A 22,336-nucleotide genomic window follows, 5' to 3' on the forward strand; every position below is an offset into this window, starting at 1 on the left:
TGTTCAGATTTCTATATTTCATTCCTAAAGAGACTAAATCTAGGCAATTCAAGGCACTTCTGTGCCAATCCTTATTGGCATCCTAGGCAAGTTATCAAATGGATATATGCAAAGCATTATTTAAACAAAATCAGGGTCATAATAAAAAAAATGAATTAATGTTTTTTTAAATTCTAAAACAAAAGAAAAAATGGGGTGGGAATTTTTTGCACAGCTCTGAAAATACCAAACTAATGTTTCTGGTTTTTGCCCTTACCTGAGATTTCTATTATCTTCCTGCATGTCAAATTTGGTGACTTTTGGTCCCTTCTTTGAAAAGATTGTACCCTCAGACAGATACAGATACTTTTTACATAATTTTTCAATCTTCAGTAAGTTAGAAAGCACAAAAATGAGAAAACTGAGAATAAGATGCTAGAAAGCAGCACCACAAAATATCTGTATTACACATCTGCTTAGCCTTAAGGGGAGTGAATGGATGTTTGATATATTTTGCACTTAGCTCTTGGTGTTTTTGCTAGCTTGGGTATTTGAGTACATCAAATGGGTACCAGTCATATTTAGAAAATTTGTAATTATGATATTGGATAATTTGGACAGGTAAAATAAACAGAAATCACTGACTAAAATCCACTGCAGAAAGATTTATAAAGGTTCTTATGTCTGCACAAAACAGAATGAATTAAGAATAAAATGTGCTTTTCTTGAGGTTTTATTATGTATATATTTCTTATATTGCACATTGCTTTCTAAGGGCCCCCCCCCCCCCAACAATAGCAGATACAGACAGATAAAAAAAACCTGAAGCAGATGACAAAGGATGGCGTACCCTTCAACACACACACCTGAGATTTATCACTGTTCAGATGTCTAGGTGTATGGAGCCCACTCTTGCTTGCTTGCTTTCTAAAGTTTGACTTGTCATCAAAATATTTTGCGGCAATTGAGCAAACCGAAACACAGCTTCAGTTTTGCTCCAGGCCAAGCTGCTGATGAGGAGGTTCTGGAATGGAGCGCTTACAACATTACACAGCCTTTGTCTTCCATAAGCACTACAATCCTACCTACCAGGTGAATTTTAAAAGCCCAGCGTGCGCCAAAGCCAGGAGATATGCAAGTATGTCCGGCCGGCACGCACTGCTCGGATTTTAAGAAGGCGCCCATGTATGCATGTAGTTCCTAGAATGGGCACAAGTGAATTTCCAAAAAAAGGGGGCAGGGCATCGGCGTTCCAGGACTTTAACATGAAATGTACATGTATTTAAGCGCCCAAGTGCACTCTGGAGTCCACTGCCGCGCAACTTTACCACTGCTATGGCGTGCAAGTAATAAAATGAAAAAAGCTAGGCCAGTCAGCTGGGTTTTAAGGGCTGGGGCTAACAGGGAGGAAAGACAGGCTAATAACAAGGTGGTTTGAAAGTCCTATCCCTTAACTGGCTGAACTGGGAATGAACTGTGAAAAAAATAACGGAGTCAGTGCACATACCTTATAAAATTCCCTCACCTATGCGGCAGAGACAGCATTTACATGCGTGCGACCATATAAAATTATGCACATGTACTCACGTTAAGCCTATTTTATACCATGTGTGCATATATGTTATAAAATGGCCATGTCCTTTGGCATGAGCCAGCATACGTGTGTACATGTGTGCCCGGGCAGCTGTTTAAAAGTTGCCATCCCCGGCTATAGACACAACTGTGCCTTCCAAGCTACTCTCACACTCTTTACCCCATGGCTGTAACAAGTGGAAAAACCATACTAAAGCAAAGGATTATATTCAACATGTTATGTCAGAACTCCATTGCCCCCCTTTCTACAATCTACGGTAGAAAGCATTCCTGAAGTCATGTCTTTGCATGCTTTCCCTACCTGTTATCAAACAGGAGATAACTGGCGAGACTATATAGAAATTAGTTATATTTTCATAGACCACAAGTGAACTCATGTGTTTCTAGAATTTCCAAGCCATAAGTTAGTTATGGGTTGAACAGAAAGTCTACTTTGAAAAGGACAATCATTTAAATGTTGTAGTACACAATTTATCACTTTTTTCCATTTAACTCCTAATGTGGCTATTTCAGATGGTTTGGTATGACTATATATCAAGAATCCCTTCGTGATATCATTAACCATTTCAGCAGCAGACGACTATGACATCAGCCAATTCTGACTCCTAGGCCAGTTAGATCAGTGTATTCCAAATTCCAGAGCAGTAGTGAAAGCTCCACGAACAAAATTGTGAAAAATGTCTAAGCAATGCTTCCTGGAAGTTTATTAAAATGATTACTCAAATAAGTATGCAAAAGGCATATGGCAGGACACATGTTAACAGATTCTAATGCACATGGCCAAAAACGTATGAAAAGGTACAGAAATCCTTTAATTGATCCCCATAGTGTGCGATTGTACTTATAAGATGTTCTGTGACCACAAAAATCATGAAACATTTTTAGTTTTACAGTTTACAGGTCAATTTTTAAGTTTAGCAACCTTCCCTGAAAACTGCTTTCCCACTACTCTATAGCTCATGATGCAGATGGATGATATGCAAAAGGATTTTGACAACTGATGTCCGATTTTTCTCTTGATCATTCTAAATAATGAACTGTATATGGCTGCACAATGATTGAACATATAAAAAAAATATAAAAGGGACTGCATAAAAAGCATTTTCCCCAAAAAACACAAAAAATGAGAAAACCCTTCATTACTTAGGCCCCATAATGCTTATTTCAGTAGGACTTGCAATTACTTTTGACTATTTGGATGAAGAAGAATGGTAAATCTCATATTTCAGTTTTTGAGGAAGCAATTTCTTCTAATAGCTTGCTGTTGAATTTTTGGACAACCTACATATATCAGAATTCTCTTTTTAAATATATGGCCGCAGCCATATATTTAAAAAGAGAATTCTTTGGGAAGTGGCATCACAATATGAGTTTGATCTGATACATTTCCTTTTCTGATATTTACGTATTTTGTGGAAATCGTTCCGGTTCTTTTTGGGTGTGCTAAATACTTTAAACACATGACTCGGGGAAAAAAAAAAAAAAACAGACAGGACAAAGGCAAATGTTTATTTTTTTTTTTAAAGATTTTTAGAACTGTGTATTCATTAAAGAAAATAAACAAACACAGGGACCACTGCGGCCACCCCCTATGCAAATAGCCTAACTTCAGTTAATTCAAATAGCCAATAGACAGCATTTACAGAGGTATAAGGCCTTGATAAATAAGGTCCAAAGCAATAAAAAGTGAAGATTAGGTTAAAAACAGCTTTAGAAATAACAGAAATGGAAAGCTCCATTATATACCAAATGTTCCTGTTAACTATCCTGTTAAATGGTAGGTAGGAGACCGTTAAATGGTAATGTTTAACACACTGGCTTTAGGGAGCTAAAAATAGACCCTTCCATTTGCAAAGCAGTTTCTAACCATATAGTCTAGTAAAATGATGCAATACTTGTTTATTCAGCAAAATGTCTGAGCTGGGTAATTAGTTTGATACCTGAAGATATTCAGCCTGCTGCATCTCACGTGTGTGGCTTTAAAAAAATTATTTGTGCCACACTGGTGGATATTGGGGCCTGCCTTGTGGAAATTAGGCCTTGTGCATAATTTTTCAGTCACTTTTTCAATGAAGATCACTACATTAGAAGCTTTCTAAAATAATATGTTTTAAATTAACACAATTACATTTGCAGAATGGTAGGAAAATACACAGGAGCCACTGGTTTTCTCTCTTCAGAAGCCCGAAGCCCAGTCAGCACACCTGTAAGGTGGTTCCTCATTCAGTTTCTGCAGTGCCAACAGTTGATATAGCCGGTGCGGTAAGTTTAACAAGTTTTAAATTCCCAAATCCACATGATTTGCAATAGAAATTACTGGCAACAAGATTTCAAAATAAATAAAACCACAAATCGAAAAAAAAAATAAAACCCCATGAATAACCTGAGTAGCACAGAAAGTTGAAACTCTGAACACACCCCCTCATTACACCAGCAGTGAGATGGCAGAGGGGGGTCTCATAATGAAAGCCCACCTAAATTATTTTAAGAAAACAAAAAGTGTTTGGATGGAGGGATGCAAATCTGGAAGAGCCTTTCATAAGAACTGATATCAAGTCACGAGAGATTTACTACAGTAAATGAAGGAAAGGAGAGGGGAGAGCAAACAAGACATTTTTTTCCAGCATGCCGATTTTAAAAAGGAGCTCTTCAGCTCGACTCAAAAATTAAAATTTAAGAAAAAAAATTGAAAAAGTCAGCAAAGGTTAAATGATCTTCGAAAGTCTAGTGGGAAAAGGAACACTAAACGTGCTTAGAGGAAAAAAAAAAACACTTTTTTAAAGTTTTCTTGCTATTTTCGCTGTTTTCTGATTTTCGTTTCCACCTTCTAGTCACTCCCACCGAATGTATGAAAAAGTCCCTGCTAGCGGTGGGGGGAGAGGTTTGGCGCACCATCAGGAAAGGAGGGGGCGCACATCAAGAGACACTTAACGGGGCAGGAGGTGGGGCGAGGCAAAGCACAAGCGAAACACCCCTAATGCAGAAGCGGGCCACCTTCTTTTTTGAAACAAACATTCCAGACCTTTTTGAACTGGACCACAATACTCTGAAATGGCTGAGACGCTGCAGGAGGTCCTGAATTACCTCCACTCACACTAACGCGCCACAAGCAGAGCCCTCTGCTAAAGACTTGACGGCTCGGTAGTCATCTTTTCCCCACGCAAATGAAATTCGAGTGGCTTTCCCACCTTTATTTCTTTAGCTCATAAGCTCTGCATATACAACCTGCTTATAACTTCAATTATATTCGTTCGCAATACAGAAAGCCTTCAAAACAAAAAGCACAAATTGAGCCAGCCATAATCTAATAAAGAGGCAGGAACACAAAGTTGCGAGATACAGCACGATAAAAATGCCCTGTCGCAAATCTGGGGTGTCAACAAAGCTTAAAACCCCCAAAATATATATATTCATGCGAAAGTGGAGAAACAGCAAAAAAACCTTCAGTAAATTCCAGCCGAACGGCAACTAAAAGGAGCCTTGCCCAGGCTCATTGGAATCCTACAGTCCCAGGGGAGCGAAACAAAAAACAAACTCACCAGAAACTCCATGCTCTTTCATTTCCTTCTTCTTCTACTACCTGGACAGCTGACTTTTTCTTATTCCTTCCCGAAAGGAAATGGGGGGAGAAAAAAAGTGACTAAATTTAATCACACTTCGCGTCTTAGTGGGCTGGAAGCAGGACTCTGGTATTAGCATACATCACTCTCTCCACCCACTGCCCTGGTCTTTGGCTCACGGGAACAGCGCCACCTGCCGCCCAGCTTTGGAGCTCAAGCCCTGCTTGGCTTGCTTTTTTAAATTTTCTGCTCTCTTGAGTAATCTCTGAACTGCCACAATTCATGCTTTGCTCGCCTTAGGTAGGTGGTTTATAGATGGGCTTAAATAGTAAGAAGCTTTAATTAAGTAAAGTGGTAAACAATCACTCTTTACCGAACGAGTGAATCTGCCAAAAATTAAATTTTTGCCTCAGAAGCAATCTTTATAAGAAACTTAGAGTACACGAGTGAGGGCAGTGAAGGAAAAAGAACAATCAACATTTGATTTTCAAAGAACTTTTTTAACTACTAACAACTTTCTTATACAAGTACAAATAATCCACTACTTTTTAACAATGTTTCCTAACCTATTCACCCCCAAGGCACACTTACATTTAAAAAAAATGTTGTGTGACAAATCAGCTTCCACAGGGCAGGCAATGGAGAGGACTCAAATGGCCAGTAGAAGATCTAAGGAAGCAGTGAAAGCCCCACCAGTCACTCTTCCAAATGTAAAAAAAAAAAAAAGGGAGAGAAGGGGCGAAGACACCTATGGACCATTCACAATGGTCAAGTTTCCTATCTATACAAGTGCAAGAAAAAGGAGAAGTCTGGTGAAAGACTTCCTTCTATCTGCGGCCTCTGCTCCTGCACCCGGAACATCGCCGCCTGCCTGCTCCCCAGCTGCAGCTTGATGTCATTGGGAGGGGCCTTGCGGGCGCGCTGCTGAAACCACACTCCTGGGTTCAATTTTGTGGAGGCCGCTAGGACTGGCTGCTTCCTTCTGTCCTTCGAGATATTTCCTTTCTTTTCTTTGGTATGGGTAAAAGGAGAGGTCAGGTTCATACCTTACCTTCCCTTTCTCAGCAATCTACCATTCCTCAGATGTTCACAGGACACCAGGTATCTTCACACTCAGGTGGGCTTCTCATTGCTGGCAGTGTTAATGGGACTACGCAGGGTCAGCTAGAGATAGAGATATCTCTAAGCCTGCACTCTGAATACCTCCTGTACTGAGGTTTGACAGGGTTCCTCAGTCTTCCAGTGGGTCTGCTCTTCAGGAGACTGAGAGGGACGTTCTCCCTGGAATTTCATCACCTGGACAGACTGGGAAAACCCCCCAGAGCCCATTTTGCAGAGGCCAACAAATATTGGGCTTGAAGATATGTGGTAGGCTTTAGTGCTTTTAGAAAGTACTGTGACTAAGCAAATGGACTCTTTTCTCATCTTCGTTGGATTCTTTGAAGGGACAGTTTGTAGTTTCCCAAATAACATGTAGAACATGATCAAAGGTTGAAGAACCTTGAAGCTCAGGAACTAAATAAACAGGAAGCTAGATCAGCCTTAATTAGGGGCCGAGCGCACTGTTTAACCTGCTGTCGGACGTGGGTTAAATTGGCGCTAATCCACCCCTAATGCAATACGGGGATTAGCGCCTATTTAACGCTCATCCAACGCGGAGTGAATGAATTAGCGCTCATCACATGGAAATGCATGTGAATGAGGCTATTACTCATTCACGCCAAATGCAAAAAGATAAATGTGCGTCTCAGTAGATTCTAGGTTTGTCTGAAGATCATTTACCTACCTTTATTAAGATGGATTATGTTCCTGCTAAAGGGGGAAAAGAACACGTAGCAAATAGTAATACTGATATGTTTCAGATTTCTTCAGGCTCTCTAAACTTGACTAATTTTTTAGAGTAATCTGAAGAAGTGATTCATGAATGGACAGCCTTGTTGATTTCTTGTTCTTCTGATTCATGGGTGAAAAAATTTGGATTTTCCCAGATGTTTCAAGACAGACTAAAAACCGGCAAAAGACTTTCCTCCAGTTGAGAGAAACTGTTCTTGGTTTCCAAGGAGAATTCTTCCTTCAACTTGTGTCTAATTAAATTAGATGGAAACCAATACTCTTTTTATGAACCCAATCAGTTAAAATCCTTATTGGTCAGAAAGATTATTGTAAACCCCACATCTACTCCTTAGTTTCAAGACTGCTGGAATGTGGAATTGGTAATTTCTTTTTTTTTTTTTTTTTGCAGTCTTTTCATGATTGTTTTTTCCTTTTAAGAGACAATGTCCCATTGGGTCCTTCACCCTATAAATTTTGTGGTCATGTATTTGTGATTGCAGTTTAAAGTATTTTCCTTTGTATTGTTTATTCTACTTGCCAGTAAGAACATAAGAAATTGCCATGCTGGGTCAGACCAAGGGTCCATCAAGCCCAGCATCCTGTCCATCAAGCCCAGTATTTGTAATCTGCAATGACTTACTTACTGTTTAACTGTATTTGCTTGTAATTGTTTTGTGAAATGATATAAATAAAGGATTTAAAAAAATAGTCAGTGTGGTGGGGCAACTGGTTCGGTTAGTTACCTTGGCTACTGCATATGACTGCCAGAGTTCCTTCACCACTGCAGCCTACTTTCAGAGTGAGTCACATCCAGTGCTCAGTGCACACTCTCCCTGTCTCACTCAACCTGCAGTAAACACAGAGGTTAGAATGATTCAAAGTCAGGGAAGATGAGGAGGTGTTGTGTGTAATCTGTGTGCCGCACAAAGCAGGTCCCAGCTATCTGTTCCTTGCATGTTAACAATTAATTACTACACTCTGGGGCTCCTACTATAGCTAGGAAGAAGAGGCATGCATGATCACACACAACTACAAGATTAAGAGCCACTGCTGGTGTCTCTTGTTGTTATCAGGTATTGAAAGCAGAGCCCAGATGCTGGTTTCTGTGCATTGGGTAGTGGTGACTTTTCCGTGGCACACCTGAGCAGGCCTGAAGGCACACTAGCGTGCCTTACCACCCTGGTTGAAAAGCACTGCTCTTTAAGTGTTCTACAGGTTATATGACAAACCTGTAAAAGAGTAATTTAGAACAGAACAGAGTAATTTACAAGAAACAAGGTTTAGAAATCTGTTCAGTTTCACAAGTAGCAAGTATTTAGGTGCCAGGAAGAGCTATGGAGATTTTTAGTTCTATCTGCCTTTATAATGTGTTCGCTAGAAAGCATTTTCTCATACCATCTCAGACAATCGATTGCCATATAACTAAGGCTTCTGATTTTAGGTGTTTATAAATTGTAAGTTTAGGTAAAAACATAAGAACATGATGCCATACTGGGTCAGACCAAGGGTCCATCAAGCCCAGCATCCTGTTTCCAATAGTGGCCAATCCAGGCTACCATTACCTGGCAAGTACTCAAAAACTAAGTATAACCTATGCTACTAATGCTAGTAATAAAAGTGGCTATTTTTCTAAGTCAACTTGATTAATAGCAGGTAATGGACTTCTCCTCCAAGAACTTATCCAAACCTTTTTTAAACCCAGCTACATTAACCGCACTAACCACATCATCTGGCATCTGGTGACTCCTAGATATTTAGCCAGGTTTAGTCTTAGATCCACAAAAGAATCTTATTACTTTATTGTATTCATTGTACTGTATTCCCCAGTTCCTTGATCCAAGTTTATCTCCCTGTTCGATGTAATCGCATTCTTACATGCTTGTTAATGTTATAATGTAAACCGAATTGATATGTAACATTGCTACATGAATTTCGGTATATAAAAATGTTAAATAAATAAATAACAAATTCCAGAGTTTAATTGTGTGTTGAGTGAAAAAGAACTTTCTCCGATTAGTTTTAAATGTGCTACATGCTAACTTCATGGAGTGCCCCCTAGTCCTTCTATTATCCAAAAGAGTAAATAACTGAATCACATTTACCCGTTCTAGACCTCTCATGATTTTAAACACCTCTATCTTATCCCCCCTCAGCCGTCTCTTCTCCAAGCTGAACAGTCCTAACCTCTTTAGTCTTTCCTCATAGAGGAGCTGTTCCATCCCCTTTATCATTTTGGTTGCCCTTTTCTGTACCTTCTCCATCACAACTATATCTTTCTGAGATGCAGAGACCAGAATTGTACACAACATTCAAGGTGCAGTCTCACCATAGAGCGATACAGAGGCATGACATTTTCTGTTTTATTTACCATTCCCTTCCTAATAATTCCTAATATTCTGTTTGCTTTTTTGACTGCCGCAGCACTCTGAGCTGAGGATTTCAATATATTATCCATTATGACACCTAGATCTCTTTCCTAGGTGGTACTCCTAATATGGAACCTAACATTGTGTAACTATAGCATGGGTTATTTTTCCCTATATGCATCACCTTGCACTTATCCGCATTAAATTTCATCTGCCATTTGGATGCCCAATTTTCCAGTTTCACAAGGTCCTCCTGCAATTTGTGATTTAACTACTCTGAATAATTTTGTATCATCTGCAAATTTGATTACCTCACTAGTCGTATTCCTTTCCAGATCATTTATAAATATATTGAAAAGCAATGGTCCCAGTACAGATCCCTGAGGCACTCCACTGCCCACCCTCCTCCACTCAGAAAATTATCCATTTAATCCTACTCTCTGTTTCCTGTCTTTTAACCAGTTTGTAATCCACAAAAGGACATCACCACCTATCCCATGACTTTTTACTTTTCCTAGAAGTCTCTCATAAGGAATTTTGTCAAATGCCTTCTGAAAATCCAAATACACTACATCTACCGATTCACCTTTATCTACATGTTTATTAACCCCTTCAAACAAGTGAAGCACATTTGTGAGGCAAGACTTGCCTTGGGTAACACCATGCTGACTTTGTTCTATTAAACCATGCCTTTCTATATGTTCTGTGATTTTGATATTTAGAACACTTTTCACTATTTTTCCTGGCACTGAAGTCAGGCTAATTGGTCTTTAGTTTCCCGGATTGACCCTGGAGCCCTTTTAAATATTGGGGTTACATTAGCCACCGTCCATTCTTCAAGTACAATGGACGATTTTAATGATAGGTAGAGATGTGAATTGTGTCCTCGATCGTCTTAACGATCGATTTCAGCTGGGAGGGGGAGGGAATCGTATCGTCGCCGTTTGGGTGTTTAGAGTATCGTGAAAATCGTTAAAATCGTGAACCGGCACACTAAAACCCCCTAAAACCCACCCCGACCCTTTAAATTAAATCCCCCACCCTCCCGAACCCCCCCCCCCCCAAATGCCTTAAATTACCTGGGGGTCCAGCGGCGGTCCGTAGCTAAATCGGGGGAAGTGGGAGGGCAGGAAAACCGGCACACTAAAACACCCTAAAACCCACCCCCGACCCTTTAAATTAAATCCCCCACCCTCCCGAACCCCCCCCCCCCAATGCCTTAAATTACCTGGGGGTCCAGCGGCGGTCCGTAGCTAAATCGGGGGAAGGGGGAGGGCAGGAAAACCGGCACACTAAAACCCCCTAAAACCACCCCCGACCCTTTAAATTAAATCCCCCACCCTCCCGAACCCCCCCCCCCCCCAAATGCCTTAAATTACCTGGGGGTCCAGCGGCGGTCCGGAACGGCCTCCTGCAATTGAATCGTGTTGTCTTCAGCCGGCGCCATTCTGCGCCGCCATTTTGCAAAATGGCGGCGCAAAATGGCAGCGGCCATAGACCAACACGATTCGACTGCAGGAGGTCGTTCCGGACCCCCGCTGGACTTTTGGCAAGTCTTGTGGGGGTCAGGAGGCCCCCCCAAGCTGGCCAAAAGTCCCTGGGGGTCCAGCGGGGGTCCGGGAGCGATCTCCTGCCGGCACCATTTTCCGTATGGAAAACGATTCACAGCAGGAGATCGCTCCTGGACCCCCGCTGGACCCCCAGGGACTTTTGGCCAGCTTGGGGGGGCCTCCTGACCCCCACAAGACTTGCCAAAATGACTTGCCAAAATGGCGGCGCAGAATGACGCCGGCTGAAGACAACACGATTCAATTGCAGGAGGCCGTTCTGGACCACCGCTGGACCCTCAGGTAATTTAAGGCATTTGGGGGGGGGGGGGGTTCGGGAGGGTGGGGGATTTAATTTAAAGGGTCGGGGGTGGGTTTTAGAGGGTTTTAGTGTGCCGGTTTTCCTGCCCTCCCCCTTCCCCCGATTTACGATTTTTTGACGATAAATCGGGGGAATTGGTATTGTATCATGGCCCTAACGATTTTTGACGATTTAAAATATATCGGACGATATTTTAAATCGTCAAAAAACGATTCACATCCCTAATGACAGGTTACAAATTTTTAGGGGTGTGCATTCGTTTTCACTGTATTGGCGATCCGCAACGTAAATTGCACTATTCATAGTATTCGTGGGGAAGCGAAACGTATCGCATTTCCCCACGAATACACGAATCTTCGCCGAATTATACGGCCACCTAAATAAAAATTTAAACAAACCCCCCACCCTCCTGAACCCCCCCAAAACTCCCTGGTGGTCCAGCGGGGGGTCCAGGAGCCATCCCCTGCACTCACACCCTTGGAGCCAGTTTCATCATGGCGTCGATAGCCTTTGTCACAGGGGCTACTGGTGCCATTGGTCAGCCCCTGTCACATGGTCATCGGCGCCATCTTGTGCTCCTACCATGTGACAGGGCTGACCAATGGCACCGGTAGCCCCTGTGACGTATGGGCAAAGGCTATCAGCGCCATTTTGAGTACTGGCTTCGGATGGCCGGAGTGCAGGAGGTCACTCCGGGACCCCCGTTGGACCCTCAGGGACTTTTGGCCAGCTTGGGGGGGCCTCCTGACCCCCACAAAACTTGCCAAAAGTCCAGCGGGGATCCGGGAGCAACCTCCTGCACGCCGACCGTCCGATGCCAGTACTCAAAATGGCGCCGATCGCCTTTGCCCTCACTATGTCACAGGTACCGACGGTCGGCCCCTGTGACATTGTGAAGGCAAAGGCGATCGGCACCATTTTGAGTACTGGCAGCAGATCGCCTTTGTTAATCAGGCCTACCACATCTTCCAGGCTTACCGTGATTTGGGTTCAGTACATCTGAATCATTACCCATGAAAACCTTCTCCGGAATGGGTATCTCTCCAACATCCTCTTCAGTAAACACCGAAGCAAAGAAATTGTTTAATCTTTCCACGATGGCCTTATCTTCTTTAATTGCCCCTTTAATCCCTCGCAGGCTTTCTGCTTCAGATATATTTTAAAATGTTTTTACTCTGAGTTTTTGCCTCTATGGCCAACTTCTTTTCAAATTCTTTCTTAGCCTGTCTTATCAATGTCTTACATTTAACTTGCCAACGCTTATGCTTTATCCTATTTTCTTCTGTTGGATCTTTCTTCCAATTTTTGAATGAAGATCTTTTGGCTAAAATAGCCTTTCAATTCAACTTTTAACCATGCCGGTAATCATTTTGCCTTCCTTCCACCTTTATTAATGTGTGGAATACATCTGGACTGCGCTTCTAGGATGTATTTTTTTAACAATGTCCACGCACACTTTTTACCTTTGTAAAAAGTGGAAAATGGGTATTTGTCAGTATTTTCGCAGGGCAGGTACTATTGTAGTGTTAGGATTTGTAAGTAAGTGGGCCCCTTGGCTGAGGTGAGAGGTGGTACCGCTCAGGGGAGGAGCCCCGCTGAGCCTCACCGTTGGGAGGCAGAGCCTTGGCTGGGGATGATATACAGCAGATGTATAGGTGGAGAAAGTGAGGGTGACCCCAGGAGGCAGGCCACAGAACGACAGCGCAGATGCTGACGTCAGACTCAGTTCATATGACAAGAATCAGGCAATAGCTGCGGCACTATCCGAGGAGTGGGGGAGCCAGGAAAGGTTCAGTCACTGTAATACACTGGGTCCATAGAGATGGAAGACAAGAGGGTTCCTCGGTGGGAGAACATGGCAGTGGTCCACAGAGCGGGGTACACCGGCGAGGGTCCCTCTAGGGATACTCACAGCACAGGTCCGCAAAGCAGGGTAAACCCGGAGATGGCTCCTCTAAAATCACGGCAATGGTCCGCAGAGTGGGGTACACCGGAGAGGATTCCCACATAGATACCAACAACAGGATTCCACAATGTGGTACTCACAGCGACTGAAGACAAGAGTTAGTTCCGTAGAAAGCCTCGGGAAGTGAGGCAGGCAGAAGTCTATGTGAAAGGCCCTCCGAGAAGCAGATGGCCAAGAGAACAGGGAGGGCCCCCGAGGAGTGGGTACCCGATAGTCTCATACCACGGGAACAGGAACTGGAGTAACGCTGAAGCGAGAGTAGGTAGATACAGCAAGTGAACTCATTGCCAAGTCACTGCTGTCTGGCCGGTGAGTTTAAATATCTGAGTTGACTGACATCATCTGATGGGGACGCCCCCGAGGTTCCCGCCAAGACATGGTTAAAGCAGGTCGGGGAGCACGCACGTGCCCCTAGGGAACCCCAAGATAAGATGGCGGTCGGCAGCGTTCATGCTGCTCTGGTAGGCCCGGAAACGGAGGCCGGAAGGCCGGTGGTAGCTGGCAGAGGCCGCAAGTTTGCCCAATAGAGCCAAGGTAGCAAAAATAGAGGTGAGCAGAAGCGGTCTCAGCAGTCTGCGGCCGCGCAGCATAACAGTACCCCCCTTCTTAGGGCCCCTCCCCGGGGGTTTGAGTTTTCTTGGGTGAGAAGTATGAAACTGCTTGATCAGTTCTTTATCGAGAATGTTAGTTACAGGCTCCCAGCTGTTTTCTTCAGGCCCAAAGCCCTCCCATGATATCAGATATTCCCATCGTCTTCCTCGTTTCCATATATCCAAGACATCCTGTACTTGATAAGTGATGTCTTCCTCTTATGTCAGAGGTTGAAGTTCAGGCAGTGTTTTGGAAAATTCAGATAGAATGAGAAGTTTAAATAATGAGACGTGGAAGGTGTTATGAATCTTGAGTGATGAGGGCAGGCATAGGCTGTATGTAACTGGGCCCAGACGACGAAGTACGGGACATGGCCCGATGTATCTGGGAGCGAAGCGGACTGAAGGTAGTTTCAGACAAATGAATCGAGTACTAAGCCATACTTTATCACCGGGGCTGACTTGAGGAGCTGCCCGATGATGGTTATCATAGCATTTTTTGGACTTCTGGGCAGCTTGTTGTATAAGGTGTTTAGTGTCACCCCAGAGTTGATGCAACTCTTTAGCGGTGGCTTGCGCTGCAGGAGAGGCCATGGACAGGGGTAATGGAAGTGGAGGCAGAGGCAGACGTCCGTATACCACTTGGAAGGGTGAAGACCCGGTGGATGCAGAGAGATGAGAATTGAGGGCAAATGCTGCCCAAGGTAGCAACTCAGACCAGTCACTTTTGTCGCAAGTTTACGTATGCCCGGAGAAACTGCTTCAAGGTCCGATTTGTCCTTTCGGTCTGACCATTGGCCTGTGGGTGATAAGCCGACGTGAGGTCCAAGCAATGTCAAATTTCTTACATAAGGCCCTCCAGAACCTGGCCGTAAATTGCACTCCCCGGTCGGAGAGTATATGCCTCGGGAGTCCGTGGAGTCAGAATATGAGGCGGATGAACAGTCTCGCCAATTCCAGGGCCGAAGGAAGGCCAGGTAGAGCCACAAAGTGTGCCATTTTTGAAAACTGGTCCACCGTGACCCAAATGGTATTATTGCCATTGGAAGGAGGAAGATCAACTATAAAATCAGTGGCAATGTGTGTCCACGGTTCACTGGGTGCAGGCAGTGGTTGCAAGAGGCCCCAGGGTCGACCCATCGGTGACTTCTGATGGGCATATGTGGGGCACGACTCCATGGCATATGGCAGAGAGAAGAACCTTGTCTGGATCGATGATGTGATGTGGAATATCTGGAACGTCCTCGGTGGTGAAGGACCGGGAAAGGGCATCGGCTGGCCAGTACCATAGCAAGAAATTGAACCGGGTAAAAAAGAGAGACCAGTAGGCCTGTTGGTGATTAAGGCATTGTGCATGGTGCAGGTACTCAAGGTTCTTGTGGTCTGTATATACCGTGACCGGTGCTGAGCCCCTTCGTGCCAGGGGTGCCACTCTTCAAAGGCGAGATTAATTGCCAATAATTCTTTATCCCCGATTCCAAATTGCTTTCCGCAGGGGAGAAGCGGTGAGAGAAGAATGAGCAGGGATATAAGGTGTGATTGGCAGAATGCTGGTTCAGGACTGCACCAACACCGACGTCGGATGCGTCAACTTCGTTGATGAAAGGTTGTCGGTGATCCGGATGGCGTAAGCATGGTTCTCTAAGGAATGCATCCTTAAGTTTCTGACAAGCTAGTATAGCCTCGGGTGACCACTGCGAGGGGTTGGCTCCCTTGTGGGTCATGGCTGTGAGAGGAGCAGTCAGTGTGGAATAATGTAGAATGAATGACTGGTAGTAATTAGTAAATCCCAGGAATCTATGAAGCGCTTTGAGACCCGTTGGTTGGGGCCAATCCTGGATGTTCTTGGTCTTTTGAGGATCCATCTGGAAGCCTTGACTCGAGACCATGTAACCGAGGAAAGGAACAGTCTCTTTTTTGAAGGAACATTTCTCCAGCTTGGCGTACAAGCGATTGTCCCTTAGGCACTGAAGTAATTTGTAGACATCTCGGCGATGACTCTGGAAGTCTCGTGAGAATACCAAGATGTCATCCAGATAGACCATGACACACTGGTAGAGCATGTCCCTGAATACCTCATTCATCATATTATGGAACACCACTGGGGCATTACAAATGCCGAAGGGCATTATCAGGTATTCGAAATGGCTGTCACGGATGTTAAAAGCGGTTTTCCATTTGTTGCCCTGGCGTATCCGGACCAAACTGTAGGCCCCTCTCAGGTCCAACTTGGAGAATATTTTGGCCCCATGAAGCCTGTCAAACAGTTCAGAGATTAGTGGCAATGGGTATCGGTCCTTCTGGGTAATTTCATTCAAGCCACGGTAATCTATACACGGCCAGAGGGAACCATCCTTTTTCCCCACGAAAACGAATCCCCCCTCCAGCAAGAGACATAGAAGGTTGAATGAAGTCTTTTGCTAAATTCTCTTGTATGTAGTCCAAAGCACAAGGAACTCACCGAAGCAAGCAGACTAGACAGCGCTGGAGAACGTTGCCAAGTCAGGGAATGAGCAGAGGAAGCCTCCCTTTATACTTCCCCTGCTCAGGCTGATCAGAAACAGGTAAAGCTGGTTAAAGGGATCATGTCCCTTTAAATCTGTGAAGGAGGCATGGCCTCGCGCCTAAGGATGGCGGCGGCCATCTTTGATTTCCCCCACGGAGGAGAAACGCTGCTGGACACCGCGAGGGGGGAGCAGGGATGGCTCCCCCTGCAGCAAGTAGCACTGAGACCCGTGCCAGAACGACGGGCCTGAAGTCAGTGCTCTCCCCCGGGGCTCCTGCGGTGGCGAACCGCCGCGGGCAAGGTAGGGGACCGCAGTCGTGGCCTGCCACGGCCGCGGAACACAACAGTACCCCCCTCTTTAGGGCGCCTCCGTGGAGGCCTGGGTTTAGCTGGGTGGTCTTTGTGGAACTGCTCCAACAGATTCCGGTCCAGGATGTTAGCCAAGGCTCCCAGGAGTTTTCTTCGGGACCGAAGCCTTCCCACACCAACAGATACTCCCACTTCTTCCGATGTTTCCTCACATCTAAGACCACCTGGACCTGATAGGTGAGGTCATCTTCGGAGGCAACAGGTTGAGGCGTCGGAGGCGTGCTGGAAGGCCACGGCAATACTAGAGGCTTCAGGAGGAAGGCGTGGAACGTGTTGTGTATCTTGAGGGACGAGGGAAGACGAAGTTGATACGAGACAGCACCCACCTGCCGGATGATGGGAAACGGCCCAATGAATCGCGGGGCCAGTCGCGATGATGGCAGCTTCAAGCGGATGAACTGCGAGCTCAACCAAACCTTTTGGCCCGGTCTGAGAGATGGGTACGGTCTTCTACGCTGGTCAGCATACCTTTTAGCTGCCAACGGAGGGAACTTTCAGGCTATACTGTCACAATAAGAGGCACTATTCTCAGGAGTATCTGTAAACACAACTTCAGATGTGTTAATTGCTCTGACCAGTAAGATTCTAACAGAACAAAGGACTATCTAAAGAGTGATGGTAAATGGGCCCACCTTGGAGAAATACTCAGGGGTAGCTAGGGATGATCTTATCATGCTGTTGACATGACAACCTATGTAAATTATCCTCAAGGTAGTCACGCACTCTAGAATCTTCTAACCCAGTACAATATTGTATGTTATCTATAAAAGAAGGATCACGTTCTGTATACGATGATATGCTGGTAGTCAGTTTGTGAGAGAAATGGCATCAGCATCTCCCAAGAATACTTATATTAATAAATAAAAAATTATGCTTTCTACCATACTCTAAGTGTTCTTGTATCCCTGGACATAAGCGTCATAAAGAATGGCCTGGCGCTTAACAAAGGTCAATGAGTGAGTCCAAGGTTTCAGATAATTCACGTGCTGCTAATTCATCCTTGATGCTGGAGTTAAGGCCCTCTAGGAAAATCGCACGTAGGCACCCCAGGTCCCAGTGAAGCTCTGAAGATAGGGTCTTAAATTCAATAACGTAGTCCGGAAGTGGCCTAACTCCTTGTTGGAGGTGTAAAAGAGCAGATCCAGTGACTGTCTTGCGAGCTGGGTCGTCAAATACTGACTTGAAGAGAGCAAGAAAACCTGGCAAATCACTGAAGATTTGTTGTGTTTCGCGCCCGCGGCTGACCGCGGGCGCGCCCCCCCTACCTGGCCACAGCGGCGACCCACCGCGGCAAACAGCCCGAAGGAAGCCCGGACCCAGGGCAGTCGTTCCTGCAGGCTGAAGTGGGCCCGCGGGGTACCCACTCGCCGGGAGCCCTCCTAGCCTCCCCGGGGCTCAGCATCTCACTGCCAGGAGAATCCAAGATGGCCGCCGTCAACTCATTTGCATTTAAAGGGACCTGGTCCCTTTAACTAGACTCACCTGCTTCCAATGATTCAGAGCAGAGGAAGTATATAGGGAGGCTTCCTCTGCTCATTCCTCGACTTGGCAACGTCTCTTGCGAGTGTTGTTTGAGTCTGCTTGCCTCGGTGAGTTCCTGCTTCTTGCTCCTGTTACGTCTTGGTGTTCCTGGTTCCTGACTTCGGATTGACTTATGGTGATTCTCTGGTTCTTGACTTCGGATTGGCTTATGGTGATTTTCTGGTTCCTGACTTCGGATTGGCAAGCGGCGATTCTCTGGTGCACGACTTCGGACTGGTGAGCGACGACCCTCTGGCACTCGACCTAGGACTCCTCCAAGACTCCGTCTCCAAGGGCCCACCTAAGTCCCAGCGGCCCGGGTCCCTACGGGCTCCTCCTGGGGGGACCGCGGGCTTCCAGGGCGAAGCTCCAGTTGGCCTTTGCACAGTTGCTCTGACCTCCCTAGGTCCGCCTAAGTCCCAGCGGTCGGGTCCCTACGGGCTCCTCCCGGGGGGACCGCAGACCACCAGTGGTGAAGACTCAGCGCCTCATCTCGTCTCTTCATCGCCTCCGTATTCGCCTCAGCCTCCAGTGCCAAGGGTCAGCTGGTCCCGCCTCCTGTTCTGCCTCGCCACCCAACAAGAGAGCGTATGGACCTTCCGAAAGGTATACCATCCTCTTGTCGGCCAAGGGTCCACAAGCCGGAGCATAACAAGATTGAATCATTGCGTTCCCAGAGTGGTGAAGCCCAGGCCAGGATTTTCCCATCTAAAAGAGACAGGATATATGTAGTCTTGGCTACTAAATTAGGAAAGTAAGTTGGTTGTAGCGAGAAGTGCATACAGCACTGGTTGAAAAAACCCCTACACAACAGGGAATCTCCTGAGAAGCGAGAGGTTCTGCAGTTCATACAGAAACCACTTGCATCTTTATCAGGCGTTGTAGAAATGTTCAGATGGGAATTCAACTGATTAAAAGCATTAACCAATGTCTCTAAGGTCCTCTGTTATTCAGCAATACCTTGGGCCAGGCCAGGGATGGCCTGCAGGGCTGAGACCTGAGCTGGGTCCATGGAGTTAGCAATCTGTTATGTTCTAGTATGGTTGTGGACCCTGGATCATAGTGAAAGCTGTCTCCACCCACAGGGAGGAGCCCTGTGAGGACTCACCAAGATAGGCGTGGCCTCAGCTGAGAAGGACACAGATAGTAATGAGACTTTATTAGACTGAAACGTAGGTGAAGTACCCACCGAGTGGGAAGGAAGACACAGTCCTGAGTAGTAAGGTTGCTCAGTGATGATATCCATGGTAGTGGCCGGCGGAGCAGGGTACGCCAAGGAACTCCTCCTCCAGATGATACATTTCTCAGGGTAGATCCGGTAGTGGCCTGCAGTGCAGGGTACACCGAGAATCAGCACTGTAGTTGATAAGGGAAGTGCAGGAGGACAGCAGAACTGGGTAGATGAAGGTGCTCACTCTGAAGTGTAGAAGATGGTTTGCTGAGGCGAGCACGGTAGTGGCCCGAGGCACGGGGTACACCGGAGGTTTCGTCAGAAAGATGGTAGCAAACATGAAGTGTACTCACAAGGCTGAACGAGCCTGGGTCCCATTCAAGAGTAGATGGATTCTGCAGGCAGGAAGGCTCTCCGAGGAGTGGATAGCCAGAAAGCGACAAGACCCCCGAGGAGCGGGTACCTAAAGCATCCAAGCCCCGGAGATCAGGAACAGTTCAGTGTAGCGAATAGCGAAGCGTCTCCAAGTGGAGAGGAATTCAGCAGGGAGGAAGTCTTTGCTAACTCGAAGGAAACATAGGCTGGATAGCTTAAATACACTGATGGGTGATGTCATGCGGAGGAGACGCCCCTGAGGTTCCCACCATGACCTGTATAAGAGAGGGGCTGGCACGCACGCGCGTGCCCTAATTAATCCCCGATTCAAGATGGTGGACGGAATCGCCCACGCTGTCCCAGGGACGCCGGGAAAGACGGCGTTTGCAAGTGGAGGCCGCCATTCTTCCAATAATCGCTGGTGTAGGGAAAAGAGAGGTGAGCAAAAGAGGTCACAACCGCCTGCAACCGACAGGTGCAACACTCGTATTTAAACACCCATTAACCAATCTCTGCGATTTCTTCCAAACCGAGGCTATGATGTGCATTTCTTATCTTATCCATTCCCTGTCACGTCCAATCTAAATATATCACTGGTTGCCTCCTACCAACCTATCTAAGGCCACCTGTTATCTTTCACTTTCCTATGCACATGCCTACCTAACTAGACACCTTGCTGTTTGACATTCTTATATATCTAACTCTTTTTCCTAACTTGGGATTCTTAAACCTCCCCGTTGCAGTCGTTTTGAATAGCAGACCTAATTGAAGACCTAGGGCCATGTTGTAACCACTACATGCGGACCTGATTGAAAACATTGTGGCTTGTATTATGCCCGCCGGTAGCGGACTTAATCTAAAATCCCTCAGCCTTTCTTCTTAATCGTATATGGCAAATGCAGTTTTTGTCACATTTGCTTGGGATCCATGACATTCCTCATTGTCATTGTCATTTTCATTTTATTTCTGACGAGGACCTGCTAGCTTGTTGTTATCACAAATGCGGACCTGATTGAGAACAGGTGAACTTCATACTGAGCCCACTAACCGTGAGCTTAATCAAAAAAGACCTTGACTTTATTGCTTTATTAGTGACAGCATATCTCGTTATTCTAACATTCTATGAGAGATATTCCTATCCTACCTTTACTTAGATTATTCAGTGTTCTCACTGCTACTGTGTTCCTGTCATCCCTACAGATCAATAGTAAACTGTTCTCGCTTTTTCTGGCTGCTTCTGTGTTCCTGTCTATGTTGTCCTCACATGAGATCCCTCGTGTTATGTTGCTAGAAAAATAATGTCCAATCAATTTCTCGATTCAGCCCCCATGGAGCCACTGTATCCCACTGATATATACATTTTTGTTCAATTTGTGTTAGTCTCAAATTCTCATTCCCTCTTCTTGGTGCTTTTTCTAACTGAAATAATGCCACAACTTTGAATTCCTCGGCTTGATGCCCTGCCTGTTGCCAATGTTCCACTAAAGGGGCACCTTCTTTTTGGGTCCTGATGCGGCTCATATGTTCCTGTATCTGGATTTTCAGCTTACAAGTAGTTTTCTCACTGTATATTAGTGAGCATGGACACCACAGCACATATATATCTCCTGTTGAATCACAACCCAAGAAAGAGATCTAGGCGTCATAGTGGATAACACATTGAAATCGTCGGTTCAGTGTGCTGCGGCAGTCAAAAAAGCAAACAGAATGTTGGGAATTATTAGAAAGGGAATGGTGAATAAAACGGAAAATGTCATAATGCCTCTGTATCGCTCCATGGTGAGACCGCACTTTGAATACTGTGTACAATTCTGGTCGCCGCATCTCAAAAAAGATATAATTGCGATGGAGAAGGTACAGAGAAGGGCTACCAAAATGATAAGGGGAATGGAACAGCTCCCCTATGAGGAAAGACTAAAGAGGTTAGGACTTTTCAGCTTGGAGAAGAGACGGCTGAGGGGGGAATGATAAAGATGTTTACAATTATGAGAGGTCTAGAACGGATAGATGTGAATCGGTTATTTACTCTTTCGGATAATAGAAAGACTAGGGGGCACTCCATGAAGTGAGCATGGGGCACATTTAAAACTAATCGGAGAAAGTTCTTTTTTACTCAACGCACAATTAAACTCTGGAATTTGTTGCCAGAGGATGTGGTTAGTGCAGTTAGTATAGCTGTGTTTAAAAAAGGATTGGATAGGTTCTTGGAGGAGAAGTCCATTGCCTGCTGTTGAGTTCACTTGGAGAGTGGATGAGCTAGACCTGAACCGGAAGGTAACAGTTCAAGGAGATCCACTGGATGAGACAGGCAACACCTGCAGGTCTAGTCACGTGGAAGCCGCGGTTGTTAAGAACATAAGAACATAAGAAATTGCCATACTGGGTCAAACCAAGAGTCCATCAAGCCCAGCATTCTGTTTCCAACAGTGGCCAGTCCAGGTTACAAGTACCTGGCAAGTACCCAAACACTAAATAGATCCCATGCTACTGATGCCAGTAATAGCAATGGCTATTCTCTAGGTCAACTTGATTAATAGCAGTTAATGGACTTCTCCAAGAACTTCTCCAAACCTTTGTTAAACCCAGCTACACTAACTGCATGAACCACATCTCTGGCAACAAATTCCAGAGTTTAATT

At 45.3% G+C, this 22,336-nt stretch overlaps 1 protein-coding gene and 1 long non-coding RNA gene across 6 annotated transcripts in view; one reads left to right on the forward strand and one right to left on the reverse strand.

Annotated features, from left to right (window-relative positions):
- The window catches only part of SH2D4A (SH2 domain containing 4A), a 242,009-nt gene extending 235,607 nt beyond the window's left edge, over nt 1-6,402 (reverse strand). The window contains exons 1-2 of one of the 5 annotated variants that reach the window (XM_029601672.1): nt 5,724-5,885; nt 5,112-5,177 (exon numbers count right to left, since the gene is read on the reverse strand). The gene's annotated coding sequence lies outside the window, so the exon portion shown is untranslated. Of the gene's footprint in view, nt 1-5,111; nt 5,413-5,723; nt 5,886-6,183 lie in introns of those variants that run through there. The other 4 variants (XM_029601684.1, XM_029601677.1, XM_029601671.1 and 1 more) reach the window with 4 other exon arrangements.
- The window catches only part of LOC115091478, a 54,323-nt gene continuing 38,085 nt past the window's right edge, over nt 6,099-22,336 (forward strand). The window contains exon 1 of the long non-coding RNA XR_003856719.1: nt 6,099-6,249. This is a non-coding gene — a long non-coding RNA (uncharacterized LOC115091478). The remainder of the gene's footprint in view (nt 6,250-22,336) is intronic.

Source organism: Rhinatrema bivittatum, chromosome 1 (assembly GCF_901001135.1).
Source record: "Rhinatrema bivittatum chromosome 1, aRhiBiv1.1, whole genome shotgun sequence".
Taxonomy (NCBI): Eukaryota; Metazoa; Chordata; class Amphibia; order Gymnophiona; family Rhinatrematidae; genus Rhinatrema; species Rhinatrema bivittatum.